The 24342-nt window shown below is 41.9% G+C and overlaps 1 long non-coding RNA gene across 1 annotated transcript; it reads left to right on the top strand.

Moving 5' to 3' along the window:
• Positions 1 to 13115: 13115 nt before the first annotated feature.
• LOC130458243 (uncharacterized) lies at positions 13116 to 23656 on the top strand. The gene is made up of 3 exons (XR_008917352.1): positions 13116 to 13393; positions 15389 to 15450; positions 16581 to 23656. It is a non-coding gene; the product is annotated as an uncharacterized LOC130458243 (long non-coding RNA).
• The last annotated feature ends 686 nt before the right edge of the window (positions 23657 to 24342 follow it).

The raw sequence follows: 24342 nt of genomic DNA, 5'->3' as shown, positions 1-24342 counted from the left end.
GGGACCTTGGGACAGGACCCACTAAATTTCTCAGAGAATAAATTGAAACTCAAATAGGGAAGGACTTACTCTCAAGATCACTCAGCTAGCAAATGTCAGAAATAGATTATAGGTTCTCTGAATCTGAGTCCCAGCTCACACACAATCATAAAATTGGAAGAGAACTCAGAAGGCATCTAGTCCAACTTTCAAGCAATGGAGAACACTTTCTAGTTGCTGGAGAGGGCAGGAAGCTTCATTTAACCTATTTATTTGCTCAATAAACATTTGTTTACTTGTATTGACAATACTGGATATGAGAGACTACTTCTACTCTTCATCTTTTTCTAGCAGTCCAGTAAAGCAGAATAATGTTTTTAAATGCATAAAAGAAAACACATACTATTACCAAATGATTATCAAAAAATAAGAGATTACATAGGAATTTTTAAAAAGATGTATTTTTTCTTATTCAAGTTCATGACCTCCCTGAAATCTACTTGAGGGTCAATGGACCCCTTAACCCCAATGGACCATGTTAAAAACCCTTCTTTCAGACATAACTCCAGTTCTCCTGGACCATACATAGTCTAACAGATGGAATGAGACAGAGAGCCTTATTTCTAGCACTAAAGAACTGCATTTAGTTACCAATTCACACAAGAAAGAGAAAGGATGGAAGGAACCAGTTAGATGTTGTCTCCAACCTAGTCCCTCTCCTAGAAAACTTAGCATGATGATAAGTAAACCAAGATTGGCAAAATGCTCTCATCATGGGATGGACTCAAGGAAGGCCTTAAGCACCCACACCCATTAAATTGTTGCCAAACACCTAGACAGGAGAGATGAGAAACTGGAGTTATAAAAGGAGTGTAAGGAATATTGGATTTAGAGTCAGAAGAAATGGACTCATATCTTGACTCCATTACTACCTAAGTGAACTTGGGAAAGTCATTTACTCAAATCCTTGGTTTCTTAATCTATCAAATGAGAGAGTTTAACTAGATGAACCACAAACACCTTCCAGCTCTAAACCCAAAGAATTTATTTCCCACTAGAACAAAGGAGAAAGAATGGAAACTTTCACCACCTAACTTGACCTTGAAGCTAACTACCTTCTCTGCTTGTGGATGTAGATCTGGTCCTCTGGTTCTGAAATGGGAACTGAATGGGAAGAATTGGAAGGAAGCCCATATGCTGCATAGCCTGACCTTCCTCCAAAACAGGAATCCCCTCCGCTGCCTCCTCAAAGTTTTTCACTCCTTTGAGTTCTGCCCTTGTAGCATAAATGTTCCCTTACTGGAGCCTTGAGATTGTCTTGGCTCTCTCAGAAGTCACATTACACTTGGAAAAATGTGACCATCCATCCTATAAAGGAAGAACAAGATCTCCTGTCTCCTGTCTTCTTAGAACCAGAACATGATTAAGACAATAGTAGAGGTTTTGTTCATTCCTTTATCCTTTCATTTGATAAATATTTATGAAGTGCTACTGTGAGCAGGGTCCTGTAATTTGTGCTTGATAAAGTCCAAAGTTTAGATAAAACACAGTCTTGGGGCAGCTCATTAGTACAGTGGATAGAGCATGAGGCCTGGAGTCGAGATCACCTGGGTTTGATCACACACTTCCTTGCTGGATGAGCCTGGGCAAATAACTTGACCCCAATTTTCTAGCCCTTGCCACTTTTCTATCTTAGAATTGATACAAAAAAAGAAAGGAAAAAAAATGGTACTAAAAAGACAAGGGTTAAAAAAAAGTCACAGTTTGTCCCAATAGTTTAGTGTCAGAGGAGAGGACAGAGCCTGTTATAAAAATATTACAAAGTTAATAATGACAGACCTTGGCAACAGCTTGGATATGGAAGTGACAGATAAGTAAGGAATCCAAGATAACCCTTGGTTTGTGATCCTGAGATACTCAGAGATTGGTATTTGCCTCTACAATGACAGGAAAGTTAGGAGAGGAAGATTGCTTAGAGCAGCAGTTCTCAACCTGTGGGTCACAACCCTGGCGGAGGTCGAACAACCAAAACACAGGGGTCGCCTAAAGCCATCACAAAATGCATATTTCCGATGGCTTTAGTGGCTGAGAAATCACCCTACTTTACAGCAAGATCTCGGAAAGAACGGGGACCCTGCTGCCTGCACATTGTACTAATATTAGTTACCTATCAGCAGCCCTCCCCCTATGAGGAGTGATGGATTTACCCTGTTGCCTGGAGACCGAACTCAAACAGAGACCCAGAGAGCACACCCAGGCACTGGCTCCAGAGGGGTTAAGAATGAGTCCTGGAGCAGATAACTCCTGGAGAGGATAATGGAGTCAAGTAACCCCAACAAAATGAAGCCTCAACTCGAGCTGGAGGGAGACAACAGAAAGAAGAAGGCAGCGTCTGCGGACCCCCTCCCAAGGCAGGACTTACCTCCTGCCCCAGTGCTCAGGCTGCCTCCTGCTGGATTAATATTTCTCAACATATAATTAAATATTGTTTTTGTGATTAATCACTATGTTTAAATTATGTTTGATTTGTAGCAATGAGAATACATAATGCATATCAGGTATTTACATTCTGAATCAACTGCAGCAAAATTACATTTTTGAAGTAACTATCATAATATCAATAATATCAGCTAACATTTTATGACACTTTATGCTTTACCAAGTGCTTTGCAAATATCTCATTCTTAGCATCGCAGTCTTCAGAGGTAGTTACTAATATTATCCCTGTTTTTTGAATGAGAAAATGGAGGCAGACAGAACTTAAGAGATCTATCCAAGGTCAAGATGCATAGGCATGAAAGGTTTCCCTGAAATAAGATGCATTACATTTTTTGGCTTACTATTTTTCTTACTATTTTATTTTTTCCAGTGACATGGAAAAATAATTTTTAACATTTCACTATTTATAATTCTGAGTTCCAAATTCTCTCCTTCCCTTTTTCATCTCTCCCTACCTTGAGACAACAAGTAATTTGATTATACATGTATAATCAGGCAAAATATCTTTGCATATTAGTCATATTATAAAAGAAAGATGTTACATTTTGATTTGGTTATTTGTACTACAGGGTAGCTTTCTTTATTATTTTTAAAACAATCAGGCAAAATATCTTTGCATATTAGTCATATTATAAAAGAAAGATGTTACATTTTGATTTGGTTATTTGTACTACAAGGTAGCTTTCTTTATTATTTTTAAAACCTTATCTTTTGTTTTAGAATCAATATTGGGTCCAGAAGGAGCAGTAAGTGCTAACCTAAGTGACTTACCCAGGATCACACAGTTAGGAGGGATCTGTGGCTAGATTTGAAGCCTGTCTCCAGACCTGGCTCTCTAACTGAGTCACTGAGCTGCCCCCTTCTTAATTATTTTTTAAAAGGTGTGTGTGTGTGTGTGTGTGTGTGTGTGTGTGTGTGTGTGTGAGAGAGAGAGAGAGAGAGAGAGAGAGAGAGAGAGAGAGAGAGAGAGAGAGAGAGAGAGAGAGAGAGAGAGAGAGAGAGAGAGAGAAATAATGGTTTCTAAATAGTCTGGATAGGGTTGGAATCCTGAGCTCTGGGTCAGTATCAGAGGCAGAGGATAAACTTGGAGAGTTGGGGTGGGGGAATCCCAGAGAGGATTCTGAGAAATCCTATTTACTCTTACAACCCTTACATATCCCAGCCTGTTAGCAAGGACTGAGCAGTGATCTTGGGACTTCCCAAGCCTCTCAGGAATGGCAATCAGGATCCTTGAAAGCAGGAAAGAGAAATACTTTCTCCCAAAGGAATTAGCCAAGTGTAACTTTTCTCAATTAGGAATAATCTGTATGATTCAAACAAATGACTACTCCAGGGAGAATAGCAGTTTCCAGGGCTGATTCAAAGTCCTCCCTGTATAGCTCAAACTTTAGCTCTAATTGGGCTCTCAAAGAATAGTTGTGTGCCCTCCAAGGCCAAGGATCCAGTAGAGGGATTTACCAGAGTTTATTCTTTCTCTGATGCTTCTAGAAATAATAACACCACCACCCTCACATTTCCTATAACATCTACCATTTCCTTAAGAGAAAACACCTTATCTCATTTGAGCCTCACAGTAGATCTGTGTGGTGGGTATTAGTGGTAGTCTCTTGGTGACCGAGAATGACTATTGTCTTTGTGCATTATCATCTATTGATGTACCCTCATGTGGCTTTGGAGTCCAAAGGCTGAGGCACAGAGTTTGTGGCACATGGGGCATGGGACAACAGTTGTTACGGGAGGTGCGGTTGTGGCCTGGTGTTGGCGTTCATGCGCATCGGCAAGACGTCAACATTGCTCATCTTCAAAGGAGGTGGCGGCATGGTGAATGTGGGTTTGCCAGCTGCTTCTGTCAGAGGCAGCAAGTTCTAGTTGCTTTGGTGTCATGCCAGCCCACTTCAAGTTTGACTTTAGCTGATCCTTGAATCTTTTCTTTGGTCAGCCTTGTTTTCTGAGTCCAGCTGACAGTTCACCATAGAATACCTGTCTTGGTATTTGCTGTGGGTCCATGTGGATGACGTGTCCAGACCATCGTAGCTGGGTTTTGAGGGCCATTACTTCGATGCTGGTGGAGTTGGCTCTGTCGAGGACTTCCTTGGTGATTTGGTCCTGCCATCGGATCCTCATGATTGACCGGAGGGAGCGTTGGTAGAATTGCTCCAGCTGTTTCATGTGCTTCCAGTACAGTGTCCATGTCTCACAACTGTATAGGAGCGAGCTGAGGACCACTGCGTTGTACACTTTGAACTTCGTCGCAGTGCTTACACCTCTGTGTTAGAGGACTTTGCAGCGCAGCCGCCCGAGTGCCTGGCTGGCCTTTTGGATCCTGGCATTAATCTCGTGGTCTAGGGACCCGTCATTGGCAATGGTGCTGCCCAGGTACTTGAAAGTGCTGACATTAGAAAGCTGCGTGCTGTAAATCTTGAAATTTCTCAGACTTGTGAATGTTAAAAATTTCCACATTGAGGAATCATCCATTGGAACAAATTCCCTACTGGAAACATTCCCCATTTTGATGTGAGAACTCACCAGGATCAGAAATGGGAGGACCTCTACTCTACCCGTACTTAAGACTGCTTTAGGGGAGAAAACTCCTTGCTATGGGAGAACCTCTACTCCACCCGTACTTAAGTCTGCTTTAGGGGAGAAAACTCCTTGCTAAACAATGAAAGTACTTGGACCCATGCTTATAATAAGGCAAGGAGTTCTTTGAGCCATGCCTGTTTTTTAGAATTGATACAATGGGATGCTAGGTACCTAAAAGGGTCGGGCAAGTTTTCTCTTAATGAGATTAGTCGACTCAGCTGTGTTTTCTCTGGTTCAGACTTACTGAGGGGATTAGTCAACACAGCAGCATTTTCTCTGGTTCAGACTTACTGAGGAGATTAGTCGACTTAGCAGAATTCAGATGGGCTGTCCTATAGGAAACATCTATGGTGATTGGTAGATGGAAGAACTTAGGGGAGGTGACATAGGGAAAAAAAACCCTATATAAGAAAGGGAATCTTTGAGCAAGGGAGGCTTGGAGATCCTTGGAGCCTTGGAGATAGGTCCTTGGAGATAGATCCTTTTGGAGGAGGCCCTTTGAAGATCTCTTGAGAAGAAGTCCCTTGGGAGGCTAACTCTGGCTGGAACTCCCTCTGGGGAGACTGTTCCCCAGACATCCTTGCTTAAGACAAATCTTGTGGTGAGTGACAAAAGACTGACTGACTGATCTCTCTCTCTTAAGACTCAGGTCTAGGCCATGTTGGCTTAAGGCCCTTCATACTTATTTCTTTTTTCTCTCTTTCCTTTAATTACTCATTGTATTATTAATTAAAATCTCTATAAAACCCAGTTGACTTGGGTATATTGAATAATTGGGAATATTTCCCTGGCGACCACTTTATATATTTGATTTAGAAACCAAGACACTGTAGTGAAACATATTTTCTGCGGTCAAATTTACTCACCCTCTCTTATATCTATCACAATTTATATCTTCCACCATTTTAACTCACTACAGTTTACTACAGTTTATGGCAGACAACTATTTTAAATGTTACAGTGTCATCGATTGTAATGCACGGCTGGTTAGTTGGCCTCCCTGGTGCAGGTTGGAACAGCACCTCTGTTTTGCTGAGGCTGATAGTCAGGCCAAACAGTTTTGTTGTGGTAGAGAACCTGTCCACAATGATTTGGAGATGATTTTCTTGGTGGGCCATGAGAGCACAGTCATCTGCGAAGAGAGCTTCCAGGATGAGTCTCTCTGTTGTCTTTGTTTTTGCAGTCAGGCAGTGAAGGTCGAATAGTGAGCCATCCAGTCGGTATTTGATGTAGACATCCAGGTCTAGATCCATCACAGCATGTCATAATACTTGGGTGAAGTATAGGTTGAATAGTACTGGAGCGAGGACACAGCCTTATTTCATGCCATTGGAGATGTTGAAGCGATTGGAAGTCTCTCAACCAGATAGGACTTCCCCTGTCATGTCGACATGAAAGAGCTGGATCAGTTTGACGAATTTTGCTGGGCAACCGAGCTTGCTAAGGATCACCCACAATGTGTCCCTGTTCACTGTGTCAAACGCCTTTGTCAGGTCTATGAAGACAATGTAGAGACTCAGGTTCTGCTCAAGAAGAATGATAAGGGCTAGGCAATGGGGGCCAAGTGACTTGCCCAGGGTCACACAGCTGGAAAGTGTCTGAGGCCAGATTTGAATCTAGGACCTCCCATCTCTAGGACTGGCTCTCAATCCACTGAGCTAACCAGCTTCCTCCATATCTGCCATTTTCATGATGACACCCATAGTGGCTTCTACCATTGCAGAGAACCCAGAGACCCACTCTGGGGCTGAACTCAGCTCAGTTGGGCTGCCTTCTAGTCCCTTGTATAAGGTATCATTCACTATAGTGTAATAAGTGAAAATCAATATATCTACCCAATTATTAATTTCATAAAGTTTATTAATAGGAAAGGTACATCAGCATAATTTAAATCTCATCCTTTACTCTAAGCCCTCTGACACACATGTAGCCTAGTCTCCATTAACCTCTTCTTCTCCCCATTACCTGCCTGCTCTCTCCTGGAACTCATCACAAAAATGCCCTGATCAGTTGTTGGCCCCTTTCTTTTATTTTTATTGATGTTTGGCACACAACTGTGATATGTGAAGAATGTTGATGAACTGGGTTGGCCCTCCAGGATGGGAAGGGGATGAACTTCCTTTGACACAATAGAAAGTGAAATAGCTATACTGCCCCATGCACAGAAGGGAACACAAGACAAATGAGTGTGTCCATTTCTTTGCCCACAGGGATTTCAGGAAGTCTCCTCCCTCTGTGAGTGCACATCTAATGTCCATGAGGACATTAGAGACTTCTTGGACTCAGAGAATCAGCCCCTTTGTCTCTCCCAGTGTGATATATCAGATGGGCCCTTCTTTTACTCTGCTAGAGTCCTCTGCCTCATTGGATCCTGTTGCCATGACTGGGGAGCAGAGGATGGATGTTGCCTCTTCATCTTTTACCACAATGGGTACCCTGCATCCCTAGAAGGAAACTAGCCTCTGGACTTCTGCTGAAGACGTCTTCCCTACTACTGCTGTGGAATTTTCTGCTTGGCCAGGCACAGGGAAACCACAATGTCACTCAAAGTAAGGAAGTATAACAGAGGAAAGCAGATTCATCACGCTAGAAGGCCAACTCAAATGGAGGAAGGGCAAGGAGGACTAAGAGAATTCCAGAGAAGGTACAGAGTTGCTAAGAAGATCCAATCAGTTATCTCACTTCTCTTTGGGAAGCTCCTTCAGAGAGGTTGATCTGAGAGAACCTCTGAGCTTGATCATCCTTCTGTGAAGCCAGATGCCCTGAATCCAGTAGAAGACAACAGGAGTGGATAGGACTTTATCCTAAAGCTATCCACCCCAGGAAGATTATCGCTCTAAAGTAGTCCTTGAACTTCATATTATAACTAAGAACAGATAGAAGTCAGGACTGCTCTTACAATTGACCCAGGAGGGTCAGGTAGACAGCCTGATCCTTCAGGATTTAGGGAGTGGGTCAGTTGTTGGTCTCTAGGGACCTCCTACTTCCCACCTTCCCATTGCCTTATCCTACAATCTCACCTACCCTCCCTTTTGTGTGTTCCTCAAGAATAATTAGTTTCTATAGATCAAGTGCCTGCTCATAATATCTAAGGAGAGGGACATGAAGCTTTGGGTAGAACTATACTTCCTCCCCAAGGGAGAAGAAGCAGTTCAGTCCTGGATTTTACTTCAACCCAATCTCTGAAGAAATATATGTAGTCTGTAACCTTGAAGACAACTAGTGTGGATTTACAGAGGAAAGAGAGGGGAGAAACCATCTATGCCCCCCTTCACCTTTTAGCTCCATGTCATCTCTCACATTCTGGCCCTAAATTAAAGTAGTGGGTGGTTCCCTTTTCCCCCATTCATTATAGAAGGAAGGAGATCTATTATTCAAGATCCCAAACAGAATCTATCTCTAGGTCTGGGCCCCAAAGCAAGGGGCTCTGGTTATTTTATACACACAAAATCTGGGATTTTTATGGAATGTGATACATACACAATCAGGGGTTTCTATGGATTTCCATGGATTACAAACACAAACATGATGGCTTACATGATCTGTAAAGTACACGCATCAGAATACGGGTTATGTGACTGAGAAAGTTCAGGCATCAGGGGTTGTGGTTCAGTCAGGCAGGGAATCTAAGGATCCAGGGGAATCAGAGAATTTTTCCATTTCACAAACAGATCAGCCCAAATGATACCTCTACTACAATTGTGGAATTTTCTGTTTAGTCAGGTGAAAGAAAACCACAAAGTCACTTGACGTAAGGAAGGAGATTTATTACGTGTGGTCCCAGACAGGATCTTTCCTCAAAGTTCTGGACCCAAAGAATGGGGTCATTGTGGTTTTATACCCTTATTTGAGGGCACATACAGATATGGGGGTTACATGATTAGAATCTCATACAGGTACAGGGGGTTATATGATTGGATGAAAAAGGAGGAAACTACCTTGCATCCTGTTACAGTATTGTTTCAAGAGGCTTCAACCTGTTCAGCATTGTTCAAGAGGAAGTGAGGGGGGAGTTGGCTTCAGGCTTATATAGTCTTTTGTACGGTACAGACAATATAAGTCCAGAATATCAATCCATCATGGATTTGTCAGGTCACAGCATGGGGAGTAACATTGCCCTATGGAGTGGAACCACTTCCTTTGTTCTGGAGTTCTAGCAGGTGCAGGGGAAGGAGGAGCTATCAATCACCCTGTCTATAGGGTGGGTCATCCTTGCAAAGCCAGTCCTTAGAGCATAAGGGGGTCTCTAAAGGGGGAGACATGAAGATTTTTCCACTACACCATGGGCCAGGCAGCCCTCAATGCTCAAGGACTGGGCTGGTTTCATGACTCCTCAATCTCTGCAGGTACCACAGTTAGACAAGTTATTAGCTATACTAGAGGCTCCGGCAGAGATTTGCCTGGGGACACCACCTTAGCCCATGGCTCAAATGTTCTAGCAACCAGTCCTGCAGAAGAATTAATGTCCCCCACCCCCGAACTAGTTACAGTGGCTGAAGCCTCCCCACATAGTGTCTCTGTGGCTGGTGCTGATCAAAGTCCAATTGTCTCATGGATTTTAACCCAGCTGAAACCATGAGTGTGCTAAACACAAGTCTTCATTGGCTGTGGACTCTCATTCTAGCCAGCCCTGAAACATACTCAGAGAGTGGCTGGGATCCATGGCTCAGGGCCTGAGTTGAATTGTCCCTGGGACTAAAGGGACAAGTTTGACTGCTAGCAGCAAGATCAAAGACATCCTCCCTACATTTCCTATCTATGCAGAGAATCTTGGGCATCCAAGTTCAGAAAGAGGGACTAACCCAACTGCTTCAGTGACTAAATATTTGCCTCTAGTTTTAACATCCCCAGACCCTTGCACTGGAGCATCAGTTTCCCCTTCTACAGCTATAACCAGATATGTCCCAGCTAATGTGACAGGAGATGGGATTCAAGGGACATTGAGTCAAGAGCCTAATAGCACCCTGGTAGATCATAGCCTCCTGGAAGAACTCTAAGGGACAAGCCCTATGTCTCAAGAGCTATCCATGCCTGATATTGGCACAGGAGCTTTCTTAGGTTGAAAGTCCTCTGTAGGTCCATCAGTTGCCCCAGTCACTGACCTGCCAAGCATGACCAACTCACACTTCCTCATTATCACCTCTCACAGTTGGAAAAGCCAGGTGAGATGCTATTCTTTCCCCAGCTATGGAGGTCAGCCCTTCCTCCATTTTTCCCATGTCCAAATCAGACAATCAAAGAGGATCTACTCTCAGGACCACTTCTCCAAGCCCCACAAATCTCAGGACAGATGTCTCAACTTCTGGGTCAGCCACCAGTTCAGAGTATAATGTCCAGCTTTCCACAGAAGACCACAAGGGAAATTGACTCCTGGTCAGCTTCTGCTCTGGCCACCAGACTCATGTTTCATGAGCTCAGCAACTGGAACAAAGGCCTCACAACTTAGCAACAACATCAGACAACATCTGTCCTTCAGCTCTCCTCTGACAAGAGATTCAAGTTTTCTTCAGCATAGATCTTAGCTCAGGGACAAGAATATTTAGCTCTGTGATCATCCAGCCAATGGCATCAGACAACAGCATACTTGTTCTAGACACCACCTTGACTGAGGCAGCCAACCTTTTCTTTGTCTATTCCCTAGAGTCAGGTCCCCCTGGTAAACTCCATGTGCTATCAAGCCTCAGCTCAAACTCCTATCCTGTGTCCAACCACTCCACATCCTAGAGTAGCTCCTCTTCTCCTGGGATGAACCCATTCTCTGAGTGCCCAACAATATTTTTTTACCACCACTGGCTCAGAGCAGAACAAAAGAAATATAGCAACCAGGACATTCACATCATCCTCAATTGACAAGGAGACTCTGTGGACATCTGCCTCTTCTCCCACAGCATCCACACTCAAAGGAGACATCCCTTTCCCATTTCTGCTTCAGGCCCTGATGCTTCCTGTTTCAGCCTTATTCACAAGTAAGTGTAAATTCCTTTCTCTCTGGAGGATCGAGTTTGAGTGGGGGAGATTGATTCATTTATGTCTGAAGAAACCTTACAAATGTTATCAATGTAGAAAGGGCTTGGGGTACAAATCTCATTTTATGGATCACCAGAGGACTTACACTGGAGAGAAATCTTATGAATATGATGACTGTGAAAGGGCCTTTAGCAGGAAAAGTTATCTACTTCAACATCAGAGACACCTTGTAAGTATAATGACTGTGGAAAGGTCTATAGACACAAAACTACCATTGCTATGCATCAGAAAACTCACACTAGAGAGAAACCACCTGAATGTGATGATTAAGTAGATATTACTCTCTTTAGACAACATCGTTCTCACTATTACTTCTTAGTGGAAAGAAGAACCTTTGGAATATAATGACTTTCCATTTCTTTTTAAAGTATCCACATGCTTTAACAACAAATTGTCTTATTTTTGTTTTCTACTTTCAATGAAACTAACTAAAATAATATTTACAAGATTACAAAGAATCAAGATGTTTTTTATTTTTAAAAAAGGTTTGAAGAAGTCATGTGTCTTTAAGAGAAAGCCATTCCCTTCTCTCATAGTTCCCCCTCAAGCCCTCTATTTCCATCCACTGAGATCTCTGACCTCTGTTGATCACTCTAATTCCCCACACTGTCCATGAGGGCAGCCTTGTGATTGAAACAACCCTATCATTTGGGCTGAAATTTCATGTTCTCATTCTGGTCAAATGCTTTAGGTATGATGCAGAATCAGGCTATGGAATGGGAACCCTGGAGGCACTTTAAGGAAAAGAAAGTATAACCAAAGACAGAGATTATAAACACAAGTCTCGCGAGACTCCTTAGGTCTTTTCATGCTGCTTTGTATCCAAGAGGACTCTCTGCCTGGCACACAGAAAATGCTCGGTAAATGTATACTGATGGATTGTACCTAGAATCTTGTTATTGAATGTTCTTGTTCTTCACATTGTTCTATGGATTGATTTTTTTTTTTTTTTACGCACTCTTGTAGTGACTCAGTCGAAGAGCTTCACTGAAAAAGGTCATTCATTGTTTTTCGAGGCACTGGCCCTTTAAGCGAATGAGTTGGTCCGGAAGCTAGTGGGCGGGGCTTGTTTGTGCTGGCCTGTTCTGTTGTAGTGAACTTCTCTCATTCTGTCTTTCTCGCCTTGTCTCTTCTTATTGTTTGACTCATTGTGACGCGATCATTTTGATTTGACTCTATGAATTCTAGATGATTTCTCAATATCTTCAGGGTGGGAAAATTATGCAGTGTGAAAATTCCTAGTCTGTCCTGCATTTTGCTGTTAGTTAGCTTGCCTACAGCGCCACCTTGTGGAATCCAGGGGTGACAATGTTCCACAACTTTTTCTTTTCTTCATTCCCGGGAAACTAAACTGTAAGGAGTACATATCTCTGAACTATTTATTGTCTGTCATTAATTTAACCTCGATTGTAGGAAAATTCTCTTGTTTAATTTGATCTATATTCACAATATTACCCTTGACTCAATTTTTTAAGGAGAAGTCCTTGCGAGGTGGGGAGGAGATTTCGGGTCCGCAGAAGTCTGGCGGGGTCTTGTTCAAGCCTGTTCTGGTGCCGATGAGAGCTGGTTCTCTCCAGAAACCAGTTCCAGGGGAGAAGATAATGAAGGGAGAGGAGGGGTCGTTTTGGATGAGAAATTGACAGGATCTAAGGGGCCATGAATGAGATCACAGATTCCACTTTATTGAGCATACAGGTCCAATATTTATAAGAAATTGTGCACCAGTAACTAAAGAAGCATTACACCACTGAAAGCCAATCAGGAATTATAGACATTACATCAGGATTAACCAATCAAAAGTAATGAGGTGGGGGGGGGGGGAAAGACTCAGGTGTGATTGTCATCGCAAAATACAAAGGGTTTTTGTCTTAACATGAATGGGTCCATGAAAATACAGCTTCAAGGTCTCTTGCCTAAAATAGTGCTTAGCCTTGCAGATGTGGCTCAAAGTTTTGCTTGTCTCAGGAGTGTGGCCAGACCGCTGAAGCCCACTTGAGGGATATCTTTGCTTATTATCTTGGAGCTAACCTTGGCTCCTAACAAAGGGCTGTAGATCTCTTAAAATCGGCTGTGTCAAATGATTTCAGAAAAGTTCAGGCCAGCCTTTTTTGCTGCTTTTCCTCAGTGGGCCCAAAGTGTCTTTATGGCTCCGTCAAAGGATAAATTGGCCAACTTCCCTTTTTTGCAGGTTTCAATGAGAGCCTAGATGCCATCACCCCCATTACAGACCTAACTTCACATGAAGATACCAAATTTCCAGCTAGTGAGCCTCTAGTGCCTACCACTACTATATAAGTATTTCAAGGTAGGAAAAGTCCATTTCTCCCTGTGCTGGACAAACCCTCATATATGCTTGGTTTCTCTTTCCTTCTTTTGGAAAGTATTCATCTCATGGATATTTGAGATATACTATTCTTGGGACCTGGGAGCTTCATAATTTTCTATTCCTGGCAATATTTAAATCCTATCTTTCTTGGTTTCCCTATTTGAAGCCTGTTCCTGTTTCTATTCCTTTTGGGATTATATATTTGTACTTCCTCTGCAAGATGTAGAGGAAGCAAAATTTTGCCCATTTTTTTCTTTTTTAATTTTATTCCAAAGTTTGCAAAATCAAATAAAATAAGCATTTCTATAAACAAAGAAAGAGAAGATTGTACATAAATAAAATCACAAATCTCCACTATAATTAATTTTTTTCATATTTACATAATAAATCTGAACACAGCCTCTCCCCACTCTCTCTGCATCACAGAAGGTATCATCTGGGAGACCAAGATGATTATACAAATGAAATCTTTTATGTTCTTCCATTTAAGTTCGCTCTCTGGAGGTAACATTCACAACTTAATCTTCCAATATTAATTCTGTCACTGTGTATAATGTTCTCTTGATTCTACTCATTTCACTATTCACTTGTTCATTATCATGTGTAGTCCTTTCCAAGTTTCTTAGAAATTTGCCTGTTCATCACTTCTTATGGCACAGTAATTTTCAATCGCAATCATATGCCACAATTGGTATAACCATTCCCCAGTTGATGGGTATCCCCTCAATTTCCAATTCTTTGCCACCACAAAGTGAGCTACTATAAATATTTTGGAACATATGAGTTCCTTTCCTTTTCCCCTGATCTCCTTGGAAAACAGACCCAGCTTTGGAATTCCTGAGTCTAAGGCTACACTGTTTTATAACTCTCTTGGTGTAGTTCTGAATTATTCTTCACAATGGTTGGATCACTTTACAGCTCCACCAACATTGTTTTAGTGTTCCCATTTTTCCACATCCCTTCCAATATTTGTCCTGCTCCCCTTTTCTTATTTTAGCCGATCTGATAGGTATTAGAGATATCTTGGAGAATCACTAGTGAATTAGAACATGTTTTCATATATCTATATATGACTTGATTTCTTCATGTAAAGTTGTCTATATGTTTAGTCCATTTATTAATTGGGGGAATGGCTCTTATTCTTATAAATATGACAAAAATTTCAATATATTTTAGATTTGAGGGACTGCATATTTTATATGCATGTTTTCCCAATTTTCTGCTTTCCTTCTAATCTTGACAACATTTGTTTTATTTGTACAAAATCTTTTCAAATTGATGTACTCAAAATTATTCATTTTATATTTCACAATGCTCTCTATCTTTTCTTGATTCAAATTCCTCTCCTTTCCATAAATCTGAAAGGTAATATGTTTCACATCCCTAAAGGTCTTGAGCACAGGCTTAGTGGTCATGTGTCAGGGACATTGCTGAAGGAATTTCTCAATAAGATAGCCTCTGAGGGCCATTTAAGTTCTGAGATTCTATGAGGAGAAGGTCTCTCTTCCTTAAAGAGGAGGAAAGGCATCTGGGGAAGAGTCACACAGGATCATTCCAACCTTTCCTGAGTTGAAGTTAAAGCCTCCATTTTGTGAGATTCCCCACTTTCTTTGTCAGAATGTGACTAATGGTGATTTCATGCGCTGTTCTCACTATGACATTAGAGGATATTTATAAGTCACAAATGAACCTCAGCTCTGTGAGAAAATGGTGAGAGGGAGGCTCACAGGGTTACATCTTGTATAGTCCTGATTTCTACATACTCCAAGATCCCTAAGCTAGATGTTAGTGTATCCAAAATGGCACATCCACTCATTCATTGAAGAACTTAAGCCCCTTTCTTCAATCCCCTAAATGAAGACTGGGGAGGTGCTGTGTTGGTACTCTGATGACCCCATCCTTGATGATCTCTCCACCAGTGAGGAACCACATTCTCTGACCATCTCTAATAACACTTCTTTCTGCATGTTCTAGGCTAGACAAAGCATCAACATCTGTAGCTTCCCTGGGATCCACAAAGAGGGGAACTTCCACAGGTAGGAATATGGTACCTTTAATACCTTGAAGAGTGATCACTATGACACCTCCCTTAAGGAGCATCCTGCCCCAAAGCTGGGGAGAAAATGCTTTCTAAAAGAGGAAACCATCTCTAGATCTTTTACAAAATCCAATTGTTCAAAAAACTATTCACATACCAAGACAAGGGCAAGGTAAGTTGAGGCCATTTGATTTGTCACAGGAACTGGGGAAATTTCTATTCCCTGTCAATTAATTCAGTTAAACTCAGGAAGCATTTATTTGTCACCTCCTGTGTTCCAGACACTATTCTGAGTGCTCAAGACTCAAAGCCAAAAAGAAAAATTCTTGTCCTCCAGGGACTCGTGTTCTGCTTGGGTAAAGACAAAATAACTATATACAAAATAAAGAAAAAGTGAAAGCAAAGTAATTTCAAGGGGATAGTAATAAGAGAGAACAAACAACTAGAGAGATCAGGGAAGAGCTCAGAGCTGTGCTTTCAAAGAGGCTAAGGACTCTATGAAGCCAAAGGAAAGAGTTAAGAGAATGCCTAGTCAGAACAATATCTTTGGGAGCTTGTCCTCATATCCCTCTCTAAAGGTGAAGAATGTTACAGCCCAGAGCATCCCTGGCAGGAATCTACAGACCTGACAAACTATAGTAACAAGGACCCTTCCCCTCAAGCCCTACTCCCTCCTAAGGTGGCTGACTTTTACCTTTCATTGCTCCAGACTGAGTCCCCATCCAGTGACACTGCCTTTCACACTGTTGTTGGAACCCTTCCTGTGCCAATTAATTACATTCTGGTCTCCTCAGGAGTTTTCATTAATCATGATTTTTTTTTCACCAACTCCTGTGCGGAGCACATATGCCCCCATCAACTTCTCTGGATCCACAGTCATTCTCCAGCACCACACCTATAGGGCACCAGCATTTCTGATTGATTCCCTCAAGATTTTGGAGAAAAGATCTGGGGTTGGGAAGCCAAGAAAGGGGGAGTTAGGGAAAGGAAAAGGCATTAGTGGGACCATGGTGCTGAATTTTCCTTCCAGAAAGGAATAAAAATAGAATTCACATGATAGTCCTGGATATGCCTACTGATGTTCCAGAGGTTCCATCATGGAATTCCTCTCCTTCTCTTATTGGCCAGAACCTGGAGCCTTTCTCACTGAACTTCACCATCACCAAACTACTTCACATAGAAAACATGGGGCAAAACGTGGATCCCACAAATACAACACAGAAAGTCCCACAGAACTTGGTGAGTCTCCCCAATTCCTACCTGCACAGCTGCCTTCCCCTTTCCTTAAACTTTTCACCTGTGTAGACCTCCTTTCTTTGCCAGTTTACTCCCTTGTTCAAGTAAAGCAGAAATTGGCAACTTCTACTCTGGTACAAAGTGATTGCCTGGAGGTGAGACTCCAGAGCTATAGGAGGGAAATTGGAGTGTATCCCTTGACCATCCTTCAGGAGCACCTCCCCCCAACTCTCAACAAAGGTGGCTTCTTCTTGAGCACCATTCCCAAATTCCCAGATTGCTTTATTCCAGTCTCTTTTGGGCATGGCTTATCAAGTTCTTACCCTCATTTTACAATTGAAATATGATTTCCCTTCGTAATTATTCCTTAGAAGAAGAGATCTCTCTTAAATAAGCTGTTAGGGGCATCTAGGTGGCTCGGGGCATAGAGGGCCAGACCTAGAAATAAAAGAACCTGGACTCAAATCTGGTCTCAAACACTTCCTAGTTGTGTGACCCTGGACAAGTCACTTGGCCCCCATTGCTTAACTCTTACTGCTCTTCTGCCTTGGAACCAATACTTAGTATTGATTCTAAGACAAAAAGTAAAGGTTTAAAAATAATGATTTCCCCTATAAGGTTCTCTGACATCCAACCTTGTACTACAATTCTTATTAATATGTCTTTTCCCAAACCAAAGAAGGATCCTAAACCCTGGATAAGGCTAGTCTCTACCTCAATGGTGAGCAATAAATCAATAAGCATTTACTTATTAAGCAATTGCTATGTGCCAGGCACAGGGCTAGGCCATTTGGGATACAAACATAAAGAAGGTAACCAATTCTTAACTTATTTTTTAACCCTTACCTCCACTTTTATAGTCAATAGCATGCATTGGTTTCAAGACAAAGGAGCAGTGAGGGCTAGGTAATGGCAGTATAATGACTTGGCCAAGGTCACAATGTGTGACAAAGGTTTTGCACTCAAGGAAGAGTGGCAGGCTGAAGGGCTGCTGAATCTTTCTCTCCAATGGAGGTGCCCCAGGAGGTCTGGAATCTTGAGAAGCAAGAAGATTCTGACTGGGGTTCATTTAGGTCTCTCTATGTTGAGAAAACAAGGAGAGGGGGCTGGCCAAGGCACTCTCCTGAGGAGGTACTCACCTTTTTCCTCTCCTGGTGACTGGACATCCTCCCCCCCACCAATTCCCAACTGAAGCGACAGCTGAAGAAGACATTGAGCCTCTGTTGGTGCCCTGGGTCTGAACTGGGGCCAGTGGGCCAAGACCAGGGCCAGCCAAACCTGAATCTCTCTCAGGGAGCCCATGGCTGCCAAAGCCTGGATTCCCCAACTCGAGGGGCGGGGGGACAAAGGGTAGCTAGAGTAGGGACACCTCCCCCTCTTTCCTCACAAGCCCTTTCCTGCAAGTCATTCCTTAGTGTTTTCCCCAGCTGACTTAGTTCATAATAAAGTTGTCTTTTCCCCAAAGTGACTCAAGTGTGAGTGGGTCAGCTTGAGGAGGAGCGTAATCTCCCTGAGAAGAAACCTTTAGGCACTAGTAGTGGAGGAAGTCAAGGGCCAGTTTAGGGAAGCAGCCATAGCTGAGGAGGGAAGGCTGAAGGGGCAAACAATTCACTGCCTCTCTCCTCTCTCTGGACCAGCTGCCTTTCCTGGACCCTACTTTGAGGAGGAAGATATCCATTCCTCCTCTATCCCTTTTTTTTTTTTTAAACCCTTACCTTCCATCTTGGAGTCAATATTGTGTATTGGCTTCAAGGCAAAAGAATGGTAAGGACTAGGCAATGGGGATTAAATGACTTGCCCAGGGTCACACAGCTGGGAAGTGTCTGAGGCCAGATTTGAACCTAGGGCCTCCCGTCTCTGGACCTGGCTCTCAATCCACTGAGCCCCCCAGCTGTCCCCCTCTATCCCTTTTACCACCAATTAATTCCTCCATTAGAATAGCTAGGAAGTGTCTGAGGTCAGATTTGAACCCAGGACCTCCTGTCTCTAGCCCTGGCTTTTTAAATTTATTTATTTGGAATAGTTTTCCTTGGTTACATGATTCATATTGTTTCCCTCCCCCCTCCCTGAGCTGATGAACAATTCCACTGGGTTAATTCTTAACTCATGAGAAGCTCCCATTTGAAGGGAAAAGATAACAAAAAATATGTTTATGCACACATACCATAAATATAAAGTTCATAAATACAAATATGTTTAAGTAGTTTAAATATAAGATAGTTTGGGAGAAAAAGCTCTAGCAGTGGATCGTGAAAGACTTTTTACAGAAGATGATAAGTAGTTTAAATATAAGATAGTTTGGGAGACATGGAAATGGGAGATAGAATGTTGTATGGGAAAAAAGAAAAGGCTGGTTTGACCAAACTTTAGATTTCTTGAGTGGGGTTGAAAGAAAGCTTGGTGAAAGAGTATAAATAGCTTTAAAAGCTAAACTGAGTTGATATTTAATCCTAGAGGATAAACTAGGCAATTGGGACTATCACTGAAGTAGGGGAATTGCATGACCAGATCTGGGTTTAAGGAAAATGACTGGAGCAGTTAGGTATCACAGTGGGTAGAACACCAGACCTGGAGTCAGAAGGACCTGGGTTCAAATTTGACCTCAGACATTTTCTAGCTATGTGACTCTGGGCAAATCATTTAACCTCATTTTCCTAGACTGCCTTTCTGACTTAAAGTTGCTATTAAAACAGAAAATAAGGGGATTTTTAAAGAAAACTAAGAGCAGTGAATATAATGGAGTGGAGTGGGGAGAGACTGGATGTAGACAGACCAATTAGGAGGTCTTTGCAATAATAATCTAAGTGTGTGGGTATGGACTATGACAGAAGTTGGTGATTAGAGGGGACAAGGTTAGTTGAACACTGAAAAGACAGAAAAGAGAAGACGTACCAACTAATTGGATATGTAGGGCAAGGGAAAGTTAGGAGTCCAGGATGATGCATATATTACAAACTCAGGAGCCTGGAAAGATGCAATGCCTTTGATGGAAGCAAGGAAATTTGAAAGAGCATCACTTAAAGGTCAGAGCCCATTTTCTACCATCTCTCCTGTCACAATCCCTGAATTGGAATTTTTCTCCTGTCATTCCTATTCAGTTTCAGATCCTGACCACACCCAAATGCCTATCTTATTTTTTTATCCCTTGCTGGTCTAACAGCACCAGACAGGGTGTACCTGTACTGACTTCACAAGGGACCCTATGCCTCCTAGGCTTTAGTTTGCTGCCATCTAGTGGCCACCACAAAATTCTATCCTTGGTCCTGCACTGATCAACATGTTTAGCAATGACTTAGCTGCAGCATAAGATTAGATGACACCAGTTGGAAGGGATGTATACCTGATGTGTTGGACAGAATCCAGATCCAGAAATCAGTGAGCCCACTAAAGGTGACCAACCTTTAGACCAAGACTTGCAATATTCAAGTTGTCTGAAAGGGAAGGATTAGAATGGAAACGACCATTTATTAAGCACCTAATATGTGTCAAGCATTGTGCTAAGCTCTTTACAAATATTATCATGTCGGATCCTCACAACAACCCTGTGGAGTAAGCGCTTGTCTTCATTTTGCAGGTGAATATACAGAAGCTGATATAAGTTTAGTGACTTGTTCAGGGTCAAACAGCTGACAAGTATCTGAGGACAGATTTGGAATCATATCTTCTAGAACTGAGGGTCCAGTTATGTATCTGCTTGCTTCAGTTTCCTCATCTTTAAAATGAGCTGGAGAAGGAAATAGCAAACCACTCTAATATCTTTGCCAAGAAAATCTACACAGGGGTGGTCCATGGTGTCTGGAGTTGTCACTCACTTTAGTAAGTGACTTGGGAACTCCCTTAGTGTTAAGTAAGGGTGTTTAAGTTTTTGGTTGATTAATTTTTAAATTACTGATTGATAGACAAAGAAAATTTGATTCACTCTTCATAACTTCTCAGAGTCCAAGAAGGGAAGCTAGGAAGGATTCTGGATCTCACTTATCTTAGCTTTCTTCTTAGTGTGCTTATCTCTCCTTATAAACCACGAGGCTTCTAGGACAGACACTGAATGGGTTTGTCTTCCTGTTTCCAAGCATGGGAAAGAGGCAAGTGTAGGTTGATTCAGCTACCTCATCTCTTGTCCCCATCCTGAATTCCCATGTCACAAATTTACTCTTATCTACCAGAACTGTTCAAATCAGAGACTTAAGGGGTAAATGGGAGACGTTTCCTCAGTGAACAGCCCTCCCCCAACCCACAGGTGTTTAGGAAGGAAAAACCGACTCCTTATTCCAATTGTTCTCTTGAGGTCCTTGAGTTTTCTTTCTTTTCCTATTAAGATATTAGTTCCTAGATGTCAGAAACATCTCCGGCCCTCTCCTGTCCCAAACTCTTCATTTTTCTCCCTGTCCTCTTGCATGCAATGACCCCAGACTGTGACCTTTTACTCTGAACGTCATCATCACTAATCTACCCTACATGCAGATATGGGAAATACAGACTCCATCCAGTTTAACTACAGAGAAGAAGTCTTCCAATGACTGGTGATATTTTTCACTTCCTACTCCATATCTTCATTCCTTAACCATCCCTTACTTATCTGAACATTCTCTAATCATATTCTTCCTTTGTAAGCTGGGCCCTTGTTCAGTAATAGCAACACTGGATCATACTACACTGGACGTGGACTGATCTCTCTGAGGTAAGGACCCAGATCTGATAGTGGGGGATTTGGGAGACTTCTCCCCTGTGTTCCCCAGGAGATACTGGGACTTCCAATTAAGTTTTCTTCCCTCCCTGCTTCTCTTTGGGTTCCAGCTCCTCTATTGTCTAATTTCCAAAATGTTGTAATCTCCATCCTCTGGTCTAAGGTTTTCAGGAACATTATTTCTCTTGTAGGTTCCTGTGTAGAATAAGGTCCCTCTTGCCAGGAGAGTTCTCTGCTTTGGGAACCTGTGGTAACCCCCCCCCCCCCCCGCCCTCATAGCTAGTGAGAGTTTATCAGTCATCCTAATCAATTGCACTTTTTTAAGTTGTCTCAGGCATACCATCCAATCGTCTCTAGTTTTTATGACATGGTGTTATTTCATGGTTTGGTGACATAACAACAAGGGAAATATACTAGTGATGCACTGAAGCTTTCTTTTCTCCAGAAGAAAGGATTTCTGCCAGCTTTCTCCATACCAGTCTCAGTGCTGTGTCACCATCAACGTGCTTTTTCTGAGACCTGTAAAGGATGTGTTAGCAACTAGAGCGTATACAATATATACACAAAAGATAAGCCCTACAAGCCCAGTCTTGGACAGAGAGAGGATTTACCAGGAATTAAGGAACTAGATTCATGGCCTCATTTGGCTGGGACCTTATACTTTGGACCAAGACAGTCTCTGCTTCTATGGTAAACAGTCACTCATTCCAATGACCAAGTTTGGGCCATTTTTACTCAGAACTCAGATTTTTGTTATCACTCTGGGTCTTTCTTCCCTTTCAACCAATTCCAATGGTCCCTTATTATGGAGACTTGATGACAGTATTCTTGCTTCAGGTGGGGCTAGATCTGGATAACTAGGAGATTCTCAGAGGTTTTCAGTTGGATGGAGTTAGCAAACTGCTGTTCAGCTCTACTGAAGTGAGTCCTAGTTCTAATTAGGTGACACCCTCAGGCATATCTTCACTCCCCACTCTGGTGGAATCTTCAAATCAAAATTAATCCAAATTTGTTTTAATTCTTAAAACTAATCTTTGCTGTGCAGATATTTGGGGAAGAAAGCCTTTCTCAAGCAAAAGTATCATCACTTCCCAAAAGTGATGGGGAATTGATGCTCCATGCTTGGCTGGGATTGCTGCTTCCCTAGACCTGTATCCCCCCCCCCAAGAACAAAAAGCACATCCCCTACACATAATATATACTCTCTATCTCTTGGAATCTATTGAAGAATACTTGCTGGCAAGATAGATCAGCAAGGCCATACCACTGCTGGGTTTAAATAATAATGGAAAAGCCTTGAACAAAAATATTTATAGCCACGCTTTGTGGTGGCAAAAAAAAAATTGGACAATGATGCCCTTCGATAGGAGAATGGCTGAACAATTTGTGGTATGTGTTGGTGATGGAATACTATTGTGCTCAAAGGAATAATGAACTGGAGGGATTCCATGTGAACTGGAACAACCTCCAGGAATTAATTCAGAGTGAAAAGAGCAGAACCAGGAGAACATTATACACAGAGACGGATACACGGTGGTATAATTGAATGTAATGGACTTCTCTACTAGCAGCAATGCAATGATCCAGGACAATTCTGAGGGACTTATGAGAAAGAATGTGTCAACATGGATTTTTGGATGACTCAGTTTACCTCTGCACTTTGGGAAACCCCAGTACTAAGCACATCTATTTTGTTTGAAAGTTAAGCACCTGTTTGTGTTTTGAAAAGTTTCTCTATTGGGTTAGTTTCCTCTCAGGAAGCCCAGTTTGACCTTTGCTTTTAATTTCTTACAGCTGACCATTCCTTAATACCATAGCTATTGACTACAAAGAGATTTACACACCTATTTGTGGTTAATTTTTATAGGCTTCCCAAAAGGTATAAAGAGACTCTCAGGTTCAGTATCTCTTTGGAGATGACAATAAGCACAGTGTTCTCTCTCAGGATGGAGAAAGCATCTAGCATGGTGTCTTCTCCCAGGGAGGAGTTGGTACTTAGCACAGGACCTTTGGTTTTGTATGGTGTTTAGAGTTTGACTCTGTAATGACCAAATGATAAGCCTACCCTTTTTCCTGATTAAATAATGGGTTTTTCTAACTACTTGGAAGTTCTGTATTTATTTCCAAGTTAACAAATGCTACCCACATTCAGAGAAAGAACTGTGGGAGCAGAAACACAGAAGAAAAACAACTGCTTGATCACAGGGTCAATGGGGATATGACTGGGGATGTAGACTAAACAATCACCCTAGTGCAATTATCAATAATATGGAAATAGATCTTGATCAATGACACATAAAACCCAGTGGAATTGCTCGTTGGCTACCAGAGTGGGTTGGGAGGAGGGGAGGGAAAGAACATGAATCATGTAACCATGGAAAAATATTCTAAATTTAAAAAAAAAGATAAGTTGGCAAGTAATAAATGATCAGTGTGAAGAATTCAGAGACGTGTGAAGTTGTAAAAAACGGATGTTCAGTGAAATAAGCCGAACCAGAAAAATAATGTACACAATGACTGCAGCATTGTAAATGAAAAGAACAAAAAAGAAATTGACCACCATCAAATTGTAATGATCAAGATTTGCCCCAGAGGAGACTTGAGATGGGGGAATATTGAATATGCTTTCAGATGAGGTCACTATGCCAACTGGTTTTACTAAATGGATTTCTTTAATCCTTATTGTTACAAAGACTCTCTGGGAAGGGGAGGAGAAGGCTATATTCAGAAATAAATGTTATATAAAAATAAAAAGGCATGCAGAAAGTTTGAACAGAATCTTAAAACAATTTTTTTAATTAGTAAGCCAGAAGGACAAACTCCTATCTCCAGTCCTTCATCTCCAATATCTTGGTTTCTGAAGAGGCTGGTTAAGTACCCATTCTTCAGACTCAGGATGCAAGTGGGGTTTCTTTCTTTGACCACAATTTCCTAAAGAAAGCATGCTGAAGGGGAGTGTGCTAGATTTAG

This window comes from Monodelphis domestica, chromosome 3, assembly GCF_027887165.1.
Source record: "Monodelphis domestica isolate mMonDom1 chromosome 3, mMonDom1.pri, whole genome shotgun sequence".
Taxonomy (NCBI): Eukaryota; Metazoa; Chordata; class Mammalia; order Didelphimorphia; family Didelphidae; genus Monodelphis; species Monodelphis domestica.
Note: the sequence above shows the minus strand (reverse complement) of the source record. Positions and strands in the feature narration are given on the sequence as shown.